This window comes from Giraffa tippelskirchi, chromosome 13, assembly GCF_054371585.1.
Source record: "Giraffa tippelskirchi isolate mGirTip1 chromosome 13, T2T-mGirTip1v1.2.pri, whole genome shotgun sequence".
NCBI lineage: Eukaryota > Metazoa > Chordata > Mammalia > Artiodactyla > Giraffidae > Giraffa > Giraffa tippelskirchi.
The window spans coordinates 113539063-113554872 of NC_137287.1; the positions used below are offsets into that span (position 1 = coordinate 113539063).

The 15810-nt window shown below is 44.5% G+C and overlaps 1 long non-coding RNA gene and 1 other non-coding gene across 2 annotated transcripts; both read left to right on the top strand.

The window, feature by feature from the left end:
- The first annotated feature begins 2189 nt into the window (after positions 1 to 2189).
- LOC145533620 (small nucleolar RNA SNORA79) lies at positions 2190 to 2339 on the top strand. Its single transcript, XR_014074207.1, has one exon. It is a non-coding gene; the product is annotated as a small nucleolar RNA SNORA79 (small nucleolar RNA).
- Positions 2340 to 14029: 11690 nt separating this feature from the next.
- Positions 14030 to 15388, top strand: LOC145532295 (uncharacterized). The gene is made up of 2 exons (XR_014073134.1): positions 14030 to 14223; positions 14346 to 15388. It is a non-coding gene; the product is annotated as an uncharacterized LOC145532295 (long non-coding RNA).
- The last annotated feature ends 422 nt before the right edge of the window (positions 15389 to 15810 follow it).

The following is a 15810-nucleotide window of genomic DNA, read 5'->3' on the forward strand; positions in this document are numbered from 1 at the left end:
TAATAAAGCAATGAATCTGGGAGTGCAGATATGTCTTCAAGATCCTGATTCCAGCTCCTTTGGAAACAGACTCAGCAGTAAGATTGCTGGATCTTATGATAGTTCTATTTTTAATTTTTACAAAAAAATTTTGTAGAAACTTCATACTGTTTTCTGTAGTGGCTACACTAATTTACATCCCCACCAACAATAAGCAAGGCTTCTCTTTTTTCCACGTGCTTACCAACGCTTGTTATTTTTTGATAATAGCTATTCAAATAGATGTTTCTAGGAATTTCTTTGGTTTTTCTTGGACCTGAGACAGAAGCCATTCCCCTGTAGATAGTGAGATTGGGTTTCTCAGAAGGTTGAAGACTAGAATGCATGTGTGTGTGTGTGTGTGTGTGTGTGTGTGTGTGTGTGTGTGTGTGTGTGTGTGTGTGTGTGTGTGTGTGTGTGTGTGTGTGTGTGTGTGTGTGTGTGTGTGTGTGTGTGTGTGTGGTGTATGAATGTGTGTATGTTAAGTGCCCCCATTGAGAAGATTAGAATAATACATCTAGCTAGACTGTCATGGCAGGAACCATGTTTGTTGACTGCTGTATCCATGGAACCCAGAGCAGTGTCTGGCATATCAGGATTCTTAGCATATGTTAGGAAAGGATTAATCAATCAAGGGCCTGTTCTCTGTTCAGCTACTTCTATGCTATAAGTGGAAACTCCCAGATACACCAACAGAAGGTGGCTTAACAATAAGCAGAAGACCTCCTCTCCCAACTCAGGCCAACAGTGGCCTTTCCTAGACAAAGCCCCCATGCTGAGAACCCCAAGGGAAAACAGGGGCAAAGAAGGAAGAATGGCAAAGGAGAAAGTGAGCAGATGGGGGAAACCTACCCCAGCTGTCGGCATCCATGAACAAGGAAAACCAATCTCGGTTTGGAAAGGATCATGTTTGTAAGGACTTGGCCAGGATTATAATGAAAAGAGGAAATGCACTAAATGTTGTGGAAATAACACACATTTTTTCCCGCTCATATCTGGAACTGCCTGAACCTCTCGTTTTAGTCATGGTGTCAAAACAGACCCTGGATCAGAAACAGGCAGGCCAGGACCTCTAATGTCAATACATAGGCAGCTGGGACGTTCAAGGCCATGGCCACAGGAACATGGTAGGTTCAGGTGTGGATAGTCTTGTCCAAAAGATAGGACACCAACAGCAGGGTCCAGGCAACAGGAGGTGAGATGTCATAGAAGTCCTGGGATTCTTATGTGTGGTCCTTGCATACGGGAGCAGGCACGTAGGAATCAGGGGTATCTGGGCAGTGATAGACTGACAGCTCTTCCCACCAAGGAGACTTTCCTGACTCCTTTTCCAGGAGCAAGGCCCCTCAGCAGCCTCCCACCTCCCCCCTCTACTTACCACACACCACCCTTTACAACCGACAGCTTTCTTGGCTACCTCAACCACTGAGCTCTCCTTATTGGCAGGAACCACATCTCACAGGAGGTGCAAAATGCTATGAAAAGGGAAGAGCCTGCCATTCAGGTTGACTGGGGAGGGGAAAAAAAATCACTCTGGAATCGAAAGACAGACTAGAGCTTTGCCACCCAAAGTTTTGCTGTTTTGAGTACCAGCAGCTTTGGCACCGCCTGGAGCTCTGTTACAAATGCCGTGTCTTGGGCTCCACTCAGACCTCCTGAATCAGAGCCTGCATGTTCACAATAACCCCAAGTGATTCATAAGATCATTATAATTTGAGAAGCAGTGGACTAGAGAATTGAACTTGGATCTCTGGGACTCTAAATTCATAGTTCTTTGAACTCCCACATTTCCATGGTGATTTGAAAGTCATACAGCACTCTGATAAATTTTCTCTTAATGCTTCCCCAGGCTGAATTGAGTAAGGGAGAAAGAGAATATTGTAAAAAACAAACAGAAAGAATGAAAGAAACAAACAAAAAGCCTAGAACTCACTAACAGAGTGCCTACTCTAAACCAATCACAATGCTATAAGCCGTCACAAAATACATTCTCTTAAGTCACTAAAGCAAGCACTAAAGTTAGGGGAATAATGGGCACTATTTTCCAGATGGAGTCAGATTAAGAATGATTCACAAACTTTACCAAATTCACTCAATTTGGACTTGCTCACTTGTGAGAAACAGAGAGGCCATCCTGGTCTAATTCAATCAGAGGTCCTTATGCAGAAAATAGGTGACTCAGTTCCTCTCACTGCTTGGAGCCTTAAGTAGTGGGATTTTAGTCCATCATATATCTAAGCTAACTTGTCTTCACTCAGGGCGCCATGGGAATGGGTTGGCTGTCCATCAGTGCTTTCTGATTCTTGCAGAGTCCAACAGTTGGGAAAAAAAGAAAGAAAGAAAATAGGTGACTCAGAATCCTAGGATAGGAAATTCAACAAGACCAAATGTTACACAGCCTTAAAGGGGACAGCAGTCGAGAGCCAAGGTACCTGTCTTTGTTTCTTGGGAATCCAACTTGCCCTTGAGATGGGAATTCTTGTGCAAGTGATTATTGAGGGAGGCTTCTAGGAGGAAGGTGAGAGGAAAGCAGGACAGGGAAGTGGAGAGAAGAAGTCTAAGCAGGAATGTCATCTCCGATGGAGACCAGCTCCAGCCTGATCCCACAGGGAGCTCCAGGGTATGAATGGCACAGAGTTGGCCTCATCTTGAGTCAGGATGCCAGCCTTCTGTACTTCATGTGAGTCAGTCCTCGGCAGCTGGTTGCTGGGGACAGAGGAATTAACCAACCTGGCTGGGAAGCCCTCAGGTGGAGGGTTTCTCTGGGGAAGGAACAGCTTTAAGGTGTTAGCAGCCAATGTGCACAGAAGCTGAAAGTATAAGGACACCAGTGAAGGGGAGGGTCAGCAACAGCGTGTGTGCCTCTTGTCTTTCCTTCTTGGAAACAACCTCTGCTCTAGCGTGAGGCATCACTGTCTGCCTCTGTTTTCTGCTCCATTCTCCCCACCGCTGAAAGCAGTCCTCCAGTGGCCCGCATGCATCTTCTGTGTGTGTGTGTTCAGTCCCTCAGTCATGTCTGACTCTTTGCAACCCCATGGGCCGTAGCCTGCCAGGCTCTACTGTCCATGGAATTTTCCAGGTAAGAATGCTGGAGCAGGTTGCCATTTCCCCTCCAGGGGATCTTCCCTACCCAGGGATGGAACCTGCATCTCTTGCACCTCCTGCACTGGTAGGCAGATTCTTTACCACTGTGCCATCTTCTACTGCCTTCTAATTCAGACTTGCACCTGACCCAAAAAGACCATTCCAGTTCAACAATGCCTCTGGACCAGAAGGTTTCAGCTCACATCCTCACTGCTCAAGCCTCTTAGCCAAATGCCAGAGAGTGAAGTCTGATCTGCCATCCAAATCATGGATCCCAGGCAACAGGTGGAGCACCCTTGAGTCACATGTCCACCTCAGTCCAATCACCTGAGGCCTGGAATGATATAGTGGAACACAACCAGGAGAACTAGGGGGTGGGCTTATTCTTCTTAGAAAAACTATTTGTTTGGCAGGCAGTGATGGAAATTTCCAGTTCTGCTCACTAGCTGAAATACAAATTCACATTTCTCTGATGTCAAAGTTTATATTCCTGCCACATTGCTTCCCCTTCATAATGTGGTTGTTCAGAACAACTCTGCCTGAGTTAAAACCCCAGCTCAGCCACTTGCTAATCATGAAATCCTAGTCAAATTAACCTCTCTTTGCCTCCATTTGATCATATAAGAGGTGAAAACAGCACCTGCCTCATAGGATTGTTACAAAAATTAAATGAGTTAATATGTGCAAAGTGCTTAGAATAATGCCGGGTGCATAGTAAGCATAATAGAAGTGGATGCCAAATAAATGAATATAATAAGGGAATTTCTCAGACTCTCAGCAAGAGAGAGAAGGAGTTAAACTAGCCTGACCCGACAGGGCATAAGCTGGCCAGCACCCCAGAGACTGTTGGCACATTGAGCTGTCTGGGATGAAGCCCTGGGAGACAGACAGGAATGTCACCATTGTGGCTCAGGCAAGAAAGACTTTTCTGACCCCTTTCCAGGAAACCAGTGCCATGGCAACTCGAGATGGCCTGGGGCAGTGTGACATATAAAAGCTTGCAAGGATCGTGCTGATAATAACATTTCTAGTATTCTGCTATGGATGCTACAGGTGCCTGTTATGGATTGAAATGTGTTTCCCCCCAACCTCCCCCTCCCACACCCACATATGGAAATTCATATGTAGAAGTCCCAACCCCACTACTTCAGAATGTGACCTTATTTGGAGACAGAGTCTTTACAGAGGTAATCTGGTTAATGATGAAGACTTAAGGGTGTGTCCGATCCCAAAGTGACTGGTGTCTTTATAAGAAGGAGAGATTTAGACACAGACACATAGTCTTCCTAAAGGGAAGATGATGTGAAGAGACACAGGTAAACAATGGCCATCTACGAGCCAAAGAGGGAGATCCTTCCCTCAGTCTTCAGAAGGCACCTACCTTGACAACACCTTGATCTCAGACTTCCAGCCTCCAGAACTTTGAGACAATGTTTGTGTTGTTCAAGCCACCCAGTGTAAGGCTTATGTATGGCTAGCACCTAAGCCAGTGTTTTTCAGTCTGCACCAGGCACCATGCTAGACACTTCATGTGGGTGCTTAGTTGCTCAGTCGTGTCTGACTGTTTGTGACCCCATGGACTGTAGTCCACCAGCCTCCTCTGTCCATGGGGATTCTCCAGGCAAGAATACTGGAGTGGGTTGCCATGCCCTCTTCCAGGGGATCTTCCCAACCCAGGGATCAAACCAGGGTCTCTTGCATTGCAGGCAGATTCTTTATAGTCTGAGCGACCAGGAAAGCCCAAGAATACTGACAGGGGTAGCCTATCCATTCTCTAGGGGATCTTTTTGACCCAGGGATCGAACTGGGGTCTCTTGCATCGCAGGTGGATTCTTTACCAGCCGAGCTTCCAGGGAATCCCACTTCATGGACCCTAGTTAATTAATCCAATCCATCCTGTAGGACTTTTCTGGTGGCTCAGATGGTAAAGAGTCTGCCTGCAATGCAGGAGACCCAGGTTTTACCCCTGGGTCTGGAAGATCCCCTGTAGAAGGGAACAGTAAGCCACTCCAGTGTTTTTGCCTGGAGAATTCCACGGACAGAGGAGCCTGGCGGGCTACAGTGCATGGGGTTGCATAGAGTCGGACAGGCCTAAGCTACTAACATTTTCACCCATTCTGTAGGGTAGAGGTTGTACAGTCCCAGTTTACAGACAAGAAATTGAAGCTCAGAGGAGGTGAGTGCTCTGTCTGCAATCACACAGTAAGTAAAAGGAAGGGCTGGACCTTGAACTCCTGTCAGCCTGAACAGTGCTGGGCACACAGGACACACTCGTCTAGTCCTTGGGGAGCCTTGAGGCATCATCACTAGACCAAAGGCCAGGGTGACATTCAATCCAACAAAGCTTTGAGTGGGAGTCAGAACTGTCTTTCCTCAAAAAATTAAAAATAGAACTACCCTATGGTCTAGCAATCACACTTCTGGGTCCATATCTGAACAAAATGAAAGCACTATGTCAAAGAGATATCTGCACCCAGATGTTCATTGCTGCATTACTCCCAAAAGCCAAGACACGGAAACAACATTAAGTGCCCACTGATAGATGAATGGATAAAGAAGATGTGGCACATATGCACAGCAAAATACTATTCAGCCGTATGAAAGGAAATCCTGCTGTTTGTAACATGGATGGACCTTGAGGGCATTACGTGTCAGGCAGAGAAAGACAGATACTACAAGATTTCACTTACATGTGGAATCTAAAAAAGGGGGGGAGTGGAACCCAAACTCATAAAAAGAGAGATCAGATTTGCGGTCACCAGAGGAGAGAGGTGGGGTTGGGGGAACTGAATGAAGGTGGTCAAAAGGTGAACATTTCTACTTGTAAAATAAATGAACTCTGGGAATATAGCATACAGAGTGATGGCTGTAGTTAATGCTGCTGTATGGTATATTTGAAAATTGCGAAGACAGTAAGTCCTAAAAGTTCTTATCACAAGAAAAAAATCCATTTTTTTTGTATCAGTGTGAGACGATGGATGTTAAGTTATTGTGGTTATCATTTTGTAATATATGTAACAGTCAAGTCATGCTGTACTCCTTAAATGTATGCAGTGCTGTATGACGATACATACATTTATCTCTCATTAAAACTGAAAGAAAAAAAGACTATCTCTCCCCTGGGGAAGATCAGTTAAGAAGTCAGACTCTAGGGTGAAGCAGGTCCTGCCTGAACCCCTCCCTGTCTCAGTCTCCAAGAGGTAGAAGGACCTGGAATTGAAGACTCTTTAAAGCCCTTCCTGTTTCCTGGTTCCTGCCCCAGCCTCCAGCATCCTTTTCTGAACAGCCCCTCTCTCCCCATCTCAGCGCAAGAGCCCCTCATTCCTGGAAGAACAAGAGAACTGCTCTTAATTATCCCCCTGGAGGAGAGGCCATGTTTGAGGCTGGCTCGTATTCCTGGTAGAAAATGTCCTGCCTCTCACCAAAATAAGCTCACTGACAACTCCCTCTGGGGCTTTATATCTGAGACGTAGAAAAGACAGTGTCATCCCTTTGTGTGAGAGATGAGAGATCCACCAACAAAAGAAGTCCAGTAGAGGGAAATCAGAGAAGAAAGGAGAGACAGCTGCAGTCACACTACACACACGGCTCTCTCTCCTAAATTAAATCTTCTTTTAATGAATATACGGTGAACTTTTCTGATAATAGGAGGAAATAAACGTTAATTTGTAGAAAATTGGGAAAACACAAAAAAAAAGCACAAAGAAGAAAATTTAAATCATCCCCAACCCCAGCTCTTAAAGAACACTGCTATTTATACAGGAGGAAAAAAAAAGAGTTATAGGTATACATTTTTGTTGTTGTTTAGTCGCCAAGTCGTGTCCAACTCTTTTGTGACCCCATGGACCATGGCCAGGTTCCTCTGTCCATGGGATTTTCCAGATGAGAATACTGGAGTGCGTTGCCATGTCCTTCTCCAAGGGATCATCCTGACCCAGGGACTGAACTGGAGTCTCCAGCATTGGCAAGTGTCTTCTTTACTACTGAGCCACCTGGGAAGCCCAGAGGTTCTCACAGATGTGTAAAATTGATTCTGTTTTTTTCCTACTTTACAAATAGATGTCTAAAATTGATTCTGTTATTTTTTTCCTACTTTTTCCACTTAATATGTAGTAGGATTTGTTCTGCGCCAAGTCAGAGTTCTGTTTGTTTTCTGGTACTCACTCTCCCAGGCTTCCCTGGTGGCTCAGACAGTAAAGAACCTGCCTGAGATGTGGGACACCTGGGCTCAATCCTGGGTTTGGAAGATTCCCTGGAGGAGGGAATGGCAACCCACTCTAGTATTCTTGCCTGGAGAATCCCCACGGACAGAGGAGCCTGGCGGGCTACAGTCCACGGGTTCACAAAGAGTAACTTAGCTGGTAAAGAATCCGCCTGCAATGCAAGAGACCGCGGTTTGATTCCTGGATGGGAAAGATCCTCTGGAGAAGGAATAGGCTACCCATTCCAGTATTCTTGGGTTTCCCTGGCAGCTCAGATGGTAAAGAATCAGCCTGCAATGGGGGAGACCTGGGTTCGATACTAGGTTGGGAAGATTCCCCTGGAGAAGGGAACGGTTATCCACTCCAGTATCCTGGCCTGGAGAATTCCATGGACAGAGGAGTCTGGCAGGCTGCAGTCCATGGGGTCACAAAGAGTCGGTCACAACTGAGCAACGTTCACTTTCATTCACTCTCCCATTCCCCCTTTGGTTACAGAATCCACCAAAACCTTGTAAGATTGTTCACGATATTTTTAAAACTACATTTCCCAACAACCTAAATGTCCACTGACAGATGAATGGAAAAAGAAGATGTAATATATCTGTTATATATATATGTATATATATACACATACATATATATACAATGGAATACTCAGTCAGTTCAGTCACTCAGTCATATCCGACTCTCTGCAATCCCATGAACCGCAGCACGCCAGGCCTCCCAGTCCATCGCCAACTCCCAGAGTCCACCCAAACCCATGTCCATTGAGTCGGTGATGCCATTCAACCATCTCATCCTCTTTCGTCCCCTTCTCCTCCTGCCCTCAATCTTTCCCAGCATCAGGGTCTTTTCAGATGAGTCAGTTCTTCGCATCAGGTGGCCAAAGTATTGGAGCTTCAGCTTCAACATCAGTCCTTCCAATGAACACCCAGGACTGATCTCCTTTAGGATGGACTGGTTGGATCTCCTTGCAGTCCAAGGGACTCTCAAGAGTCTTCTCCAACACCACAGTTCAAAAGCATCAATTCTTCAGCACTCAGCTTTCTTTATAGTCCAACTCTCACATCCATACATGACTACTGGAAAAACCATAGCCTTGACTAGATGGACCTTTGTTGGCAAAGTAATGTCTCTGCTTTTTAATATGCTGTCTAGGTTGGTCATAACTTTCCTTTCAAGGAGTAAGCGTCTTTTAATTTCATGGCTGCAATCACCATCTGCAGTGATTTTGGAGCCCAGAAAAATAAAGTCAGCCACTGTTTCCACTGTTTCCCCATCTATTTGCCATGAAGTGATGGGACCAGATGCCATGATATTAGCTTTCTCAATGTTGAGCTTTAAGTCAACTTTTTCACTCTCCTCTTTCACTTTCATCAAGAGATACTACTCATCCATAAAAAAGAATGAAATAATGCCATTTGCAGCAACACAGATGGACTTAGAGATGGTCATACTAAGTGAAGTAAGTCAGACAGAGACAAATAATATATGATATCAATTATATGTGGAATCTTAAAAAATGATACAAATGAACTTAAAACAGAAATAGACTCACATGTATAGAAAACAGTTACCAAAGGGAAAAGGTGTGGGAGGGATAAATTAGGAGTTTTGGATTAGCAGATACAAACTACTGTATATAAAATAAACAAAAAGGACCTACTGTATAGCACAGGGAACTATATTTGATATCTTACAATAACCTATAATGGAAAAGAATCTGAAAAAGAATATAATTATATATATTGAGTTGGCCAAAAAGTTTGCTTTATATATATATATATAAAACAGAAGCCCATGAACCACAACTGAAGAGTAGCCCCTGCTCACTGCAAGTAGAGAAAATCCTCACCCAGCAATGAAGACTCAGTGCCACCAAAAATAAATTAATTAATTTTTCAAAGTCAAGAATCCTTACACATAAACCTGTAGGTATATTACTGATTATTTCTTAGGAATGCTTATAGAAGCAGAACTTCTAGGTCAAATAATATAAAATTTTTAATGTTTTTTCTTTCATGATCTTTATGTGTTTGTTGTAGGAAGGTATCCAGCTTGAAATTCCACCTGAAAGTTCTCCTATACAAATTTTTATTTATATAGGTTTGTAAGATTCACCCGTATTTTTTATTTTTATTACCCTCTTCTTCCCATTTGGTTAGGAAGGAGTAAAATCATGCAAGCTCTGGAGTCAGATTTCCTAGGTTCATGTGTGTGTGTGTGTGTGTGTGTGTGTGTGTGTGTGTGTGTAACCTTGGGGAAATTACTTTATCTCTCTGTATTCCACTTCTTTGTTTTTTTTAAATAGGTTCTAACAGTGCCCACCTTATAAAGATATGAGAATTGAGTAAAACATTCAAAACCAAGCATATAGGAAGTGATCGCTAACCATTCACTGTTATTCTATTCTTTCTAGGATTGTTTATGACATTTGCACGTGTACTCAGTTGCTCAGTCACATTCAACTCTTTGCGACCCCATAGACTGTAGTCTTCTCTGCCCATGGAATTTCCCACAAAACACTTGTGGATGTTTTTACATTGTCTTCCAACATGAATGATCTCTTGCATAGGCATAGAATTTGAGGGTAATTTTCCATCAAAGCTTTGACTCTTTCTTTTCTTCTTCTCTATCGAATGTTGTAGAGAAATCTGCTATCATGTTGGTCTGATTTTTCTCCCTTTCTTTGAAAAATGTTTACCTTCAAGTATACTCATAGGATTGTTCCTTCATCCTTGAGATTTGAAATCTTCCCTGGCAGGGACTATGTGACGATTCCTTTTTCTTATTTGTTGTATGGGAAGACTTTCCCTCTGTAGATTCCCGTCTTTCTTCAGCTTAGTCAACTTTTCTGTAACTATACCTTCAGGTACTGTGTATGCCTTCAGGTACTGCTGCTTCTACGAGTACTGGTACTATTGTTTTCTTTTGCTGAGAACAATGTTCTATATTTGCTGAGAACAATGTTCTATATTTCAAATCTCCTGAATATTCTTCTCCCTCCCTCGGATCACTTTCAGCCCTTCTGTTCTGGGAGAACTTCCCAGTCATCGAGACTCATTTTTTTTTTAAATTTTTTGGCCATACCACTTGGCATGTGGGATCTGAGCTCCCTGACCAGGGATCGAACTCTAGTCCTTCTGAAAATCTCTTAAGTCTCTCCATTTCTCTCCGTCCCAACTACTCCCGTTCTAACAGGTCTTCCTGCTTAGTCCTGTACCGCTACAATTCGTTCCCCACTGAGCAGGAGAATAAAGAGCATCTCTCTTAAAACATCACTTAAGTCATTCTTCTCTCATCTTGTAACATCCTTTATTGATTTTCCATTGCATTTAGAGTAAAATACTGTCACCTCAAGGCCTCCAACAAACTGCATGGTTTGGCCCTGTGGTTCCTAAGAGCTATCCACCAACCTATCTGACTGTGGCCTGTTGGGGTTGACAGCATTCTAGGATGCGTCCAGAGCTAGGAGTGGTAGGGAAATGCTAAGAAGGTGGAGACTCGCTTGTGGAATATGCCGCAGGCACATCTACCAGGACAAGGATGAAAAGAGGCGAAGACACAGGAGGTGAAAACACTGTATGGAGGAAGAAGTGGTCACAGTTTTGAGGGGCCATTAGGTTCCAGGTTCTAAAAATCAGACCAGGAAAGTAATAAAGAGCATATTTGTTGAGCATCAACTACAGGCAAGCACTGTTCTATATATAGCCAATTTCATCTTCCCATCTTTATTAATTATCCCCTTTTTCAGTAAAGAAACTCTGAGAAGGTAAATGACTTGCCCAAGATCCCATGGCTAGTAAGACATGGGAACAAAGATAAAACTCAAATCTGCATGGCTTTAAAGTTTCTGGTCTTTATCTTTTGGCCTCCCTGAAAGGTAAATTCCAACATGGTGGCTGAGGAAGGAGCCGTGTGGAAGTGGAAGGCTTTCATAGGTGCCCCAGATGGAGATCAATTCTTTGATTTCAAGGAACCTTCAACCTTTTAGGCTAAGTTTGCTAAAGCAATACAAGCATATATTCCTAGCAGGAGGATAGCTTTTTCCCATGTTCCCTCCTATGAAACCACCGTGCTTGTTATCATATGTGTCCACCTAGCAGAAGGAGGCCTTTTGCCATCTGCTCTTCATGATCCTCTGAGATGGCAGAGCCAAGCAGCAAAAGGAGCCTGGACTGCCAAGTCACCACATGGAAGGTTATCCATCAAATGCCCAATTGCACTGTCTCATACACAAAAAGCCAAAAATTTTATTGTTGAAAAGGTCACCGAGATTTCAGACTTCTTTGTTACAGTAAACAGCATTGATTACACTGACTAATATTAATACAAGTAATAACACAAGTTTAAAAGCTAAGGCTCCAAGAACCAAGGTTCATATTTAACTGGTCCCATGTCAAATTCAGGGCTCCTTTCCCCTATGGCTTGCTACCCCTCGTGACCTGAAGCTAGTCCTGGCTCATGCTCCAACTCTTGATAGAACTCAGGGAAAGTCACTTCAGTGACCTCAGTTTTTCCATATGCAGAATGAGAGTTTTGTTCTGGATGGTGGCATGGGGTACTCACTCTTTGAAGGCAAGCCCTACTGCTGCCTGCAGTCCAAGTGCAGTATTTTTCAGTGACCTGATGCACAGTCACCACCCACAGTCCTTGAGTCAGCGAGTCATTCACTGCAAGAGGAGGGTCAAAACTTTTCTTTTCCCCAAAAGAGTCATCCCAGCTGGTTATATAATCATCTACATTTAGAATGCCTTTATGGTAACCATGGAAACCATGACATGTGTGCAGTTAAACTTTGTTCAAAATCTGCTGATGAGGATAAAGAAATGGTTCCTTATGCGGACCTGAGAGGACCAGGATAGTTCCTCTCCTTCTTCGGTGGGACTCAGATCGACTTCTGGCCAAGAGGAGTCAAGACCAGGAAGAGAAGGGCTTTCCATATGGGGGTGACCAATATCTGAGCTGAATTTTGCCAGTTTAAACTGAGATTTTCTAGGCACAGAAGAGAGGGGTAGGAGCTGTAGATGGGAGATAGAGCATGTGCAAAAGCCTGGAAGTGTGAAAGACCTAGCAAACAAGCAGATGGTTATTTTTCAAGCACAAGTGTGGTGAGGGGTACAGTGGAGAGGAGAAAGCTGGAGAGGCAGAGTGGAGGTAGGTCATCAAGGCATTTGTGTGCCAGGCTCAGGAGTTTAGATTCAATTCTGTAGAGTCACCAGGAGTGCAGGAGGGGCTTGCGGAGGAGGTGAAAGGGGAGATGCTCAGCTCTCCTACCTCGCCTCCAGACCTAAGGAGTCAGCACCTCCCAGGGTAGAACCCAGGGTTCTATACTTCTCAGAACATTTGCAACAGTATGGTGATCCCTGAAAAAATTAAAAGCAAAACTATCATATGACCCAGCAATCCCACTTCTGGGTATGTATCCAAAATTATTGAAAGCAAGGTCTCAAAGAGGTATTTGCACACACACACACATTCATAGCATCATTACTCACAACAGCCAAGAGACAGAAGCAACCCAAATATCCACTGATGGATGAATGGATAAAGAAAATGTGGTCTATACACACAATGGAATATTATTCAGCCTTAAAAAGAAAGTAAATTCTGACACATGTTACAACATGGATGAACCTTAAGGACATTATACTAAGCAAAATAAGCCAGTCACAAAAAGACGAATACTATATGATTCCACTTATATGAAGTACGTAGAATGGTCAAAACCATTGAGATAGAAAGAATGATGGTTACAAGGAGCCTGGGGAGGGGTAGTGGGGAGTTATTATTTAATGGACATAGAGTTTCAATTTTGGAAGATGAAAAAGTTCTGGAGATTTGTTGCTCAACAATGTGAATTTAATTAACATTAACAATGGTTAAGATAAGTTTTATGCTACGTGCATTTGTTGTTGTTATTTAGTCACAATGTTGTGTTTGACTCTTTTGCAACTTCATGGACTGTAGCCCACCAGGTTCCTCTCTCCATGGGATTTTCCAAGCAAGAATACTAGAGTGGGTTGCCATTTCCTTTTCCAGGGGATCTTCCCTACCCAGGGATCACACCCACATCTACCACATTGGCAAGTGGATTCTTTACCACTGAGCCACCAGGGAAGCCCAGTGTGCTTTTGTTGTTGTTGTTCAGTTGCTAAGTTGTGTACGACACTTTGTGACCCCCATGGACTACAGCATGCCAGGTTTCCCTGTTCTTCACTATCTCCTGGAGTTTGCTCAAGCTCATGTCCATTGAGTCAGTGATGCCATTCAACCATCTCATCCTCTGTAACCCACTTCCCCTGCCCTCAATCCAAAAGACCCAGCATCAGGGTCTTTTCCAGTGAAAAGACTAATTACTAATTACACATTTTTCCAGTGAGTTGGCTCTTCACATCAGATGGCCAAAGTATTGGAGTTTCAGCTTCAGCATCAGTCCTGCCAATGAATATTCAGGGTTGATCTCCTTTAGGATGGACTGGTTTGATCTCCTTGCTACCCAAGGGACTCTCAAGAGTCTTCTCCAACACCACAATTCAAAAACATCAATTCTTTGGCACTCAGCCCTTCTTTATGGGCTCACATCTCTACATGACTTCTGGAAACTTTCCAAGTGTATCTGAGTTCCCACGGCTGGGAGCCCTGGGGAGTCACTGATAGAGTTATGAATTATTCACAGTTAGGGGCATTATGAGGTCAAATTGACATTTCAGAATGAGCAACCTGGCTGAAAAATGGAAGAGTGGATCAGGTGGGATCAAAACTGAAGGTGGGAAACAAAGCGACCAGCTGGGAGATTGTTCCAACAGTCAGCCAAGAGGAAGTAGGGCTCTGAAGTCCTGAACAAAGGGGCTGGGAGTGGAGAGAGGAAGCTGAGAGATGCTTCATCTAATCAGGTTTCATGAGCCCCATTTTATAGGTGAGAAAATGAGACTCCAAGTGGTAACTACCTTGCAGCAGGTCCAGAGTAGGAAGGATCACACCTAGGTAAGTATGGTCCCAAGAGGTCAACCACACAAAGCTATTTCTCTTTATGTCCAGTGCTCAGCTCCTGTTCAAGAAGCATGCTAAAAGATACATGTGGACTTGAAGAAAGGGAGACTCACTAACTGAAGGAAATGGCTGAAGGGCCTCCAGGCCATCGCAGGGCCTTGGACCAGGCCTCACGGAGAGAGTATGACCATGCTGAACACTATTGCGAGCTTCAGGGACCAGAGCCACTCCTGCTTTGGGCCGGAGGAAACAGCAAACGCCAGCAAGGATTCAGCCTTCTCCCAGGCCCCAAGGACTTTTCACTATCTTCTTCCACCCCAGGCCCTCTGTACTGGCCTTTCCTCTACAGGGAAATTTCTCTTTTCTCTCACTTTCAGACACCAGTTTAACCCTTACTCATCCTTCGGATCTCAGCTTTAACCACAAAGAAGCATTACTTCACACACACATACCTGCACACACACACATGCACACACCTGTGCACACACACACCTGCACACGTTCACACATGCACACATATGCACACACCTGTCCGCACACATGCATACATGCACACACACCCCAGATCAACTTGGTGCTCCCTGTGATCCCTTCTCATAGTCCCTCTACTTCTGTGAACCCATTCTGTCCCCAGAGGAAACACACAGCACAGCCAGGCTGAGTAGCTAAGGGGAGTTGTTAAGAGGGATCATTTTACACAAAGCCTCATGCAGTCCTCTGGACTAGAAACAGCGGACACGGTGAACAGCCCAGCCAGAGGCCCAGTGGGGACGAAGCTGTACAGAACCTGAGACCTTGGTGGAGTGCTATGGCCTTCAGTAAGAACACAGTCTACGATCAGTGATCTGGGGGAATAAATACCCTGACTGCATTTTCTTCCCTCCTTCCGGTCTCCAGCCAGGCTCCCCATTGGTTCTGTCCTACCTGAAGGCAGAGAATAGAAGAGCGATTCAACGCAGTCCTCAGAGGTCATCCCCCAGGGCACGGAGGACAGTGGAGGAAAGAGGAAGGTGGACCGGGAGAGACAAACAGAAGGTGAAGAGCACTTGTCCCACCTTGTAATTAAAGGAATACAGAAGCCTGAGAAATTATTCAAAGCCTGTCTGTCTGATTCAACCTTGAACTCCATGAGGGCAGGAACAAGGTCATCATTTTATTTCTCGCAGCTAGCCTAGCACCTGCACACAAAGCATTCTTAAATAGTCACTGAGTGAATGAATGAAAAAAATGAATGAGCAGATGAATGAATAAACTCCTAAGCATGAGGAGCAGATACTCACAGAGGGAAGGCCTCGGGATCAATCAGGAACAGCCAGAAAGCTGAGGAACATTGTCATGAAGTATCAGACGTGACCTTCAGCACCTTGTCATCCAGCCTGGGGCTCAGCTCTGTCCAAGGGCAGGGCCTGTACTGGATGGTGTTGCCCTGACATACTAAATCCTCTCCACTGACTCAGAGCTGGACCTCCCTGCCCCAGACTCAGTGTGGGACCCCAGAGAACCCTATCCCTGC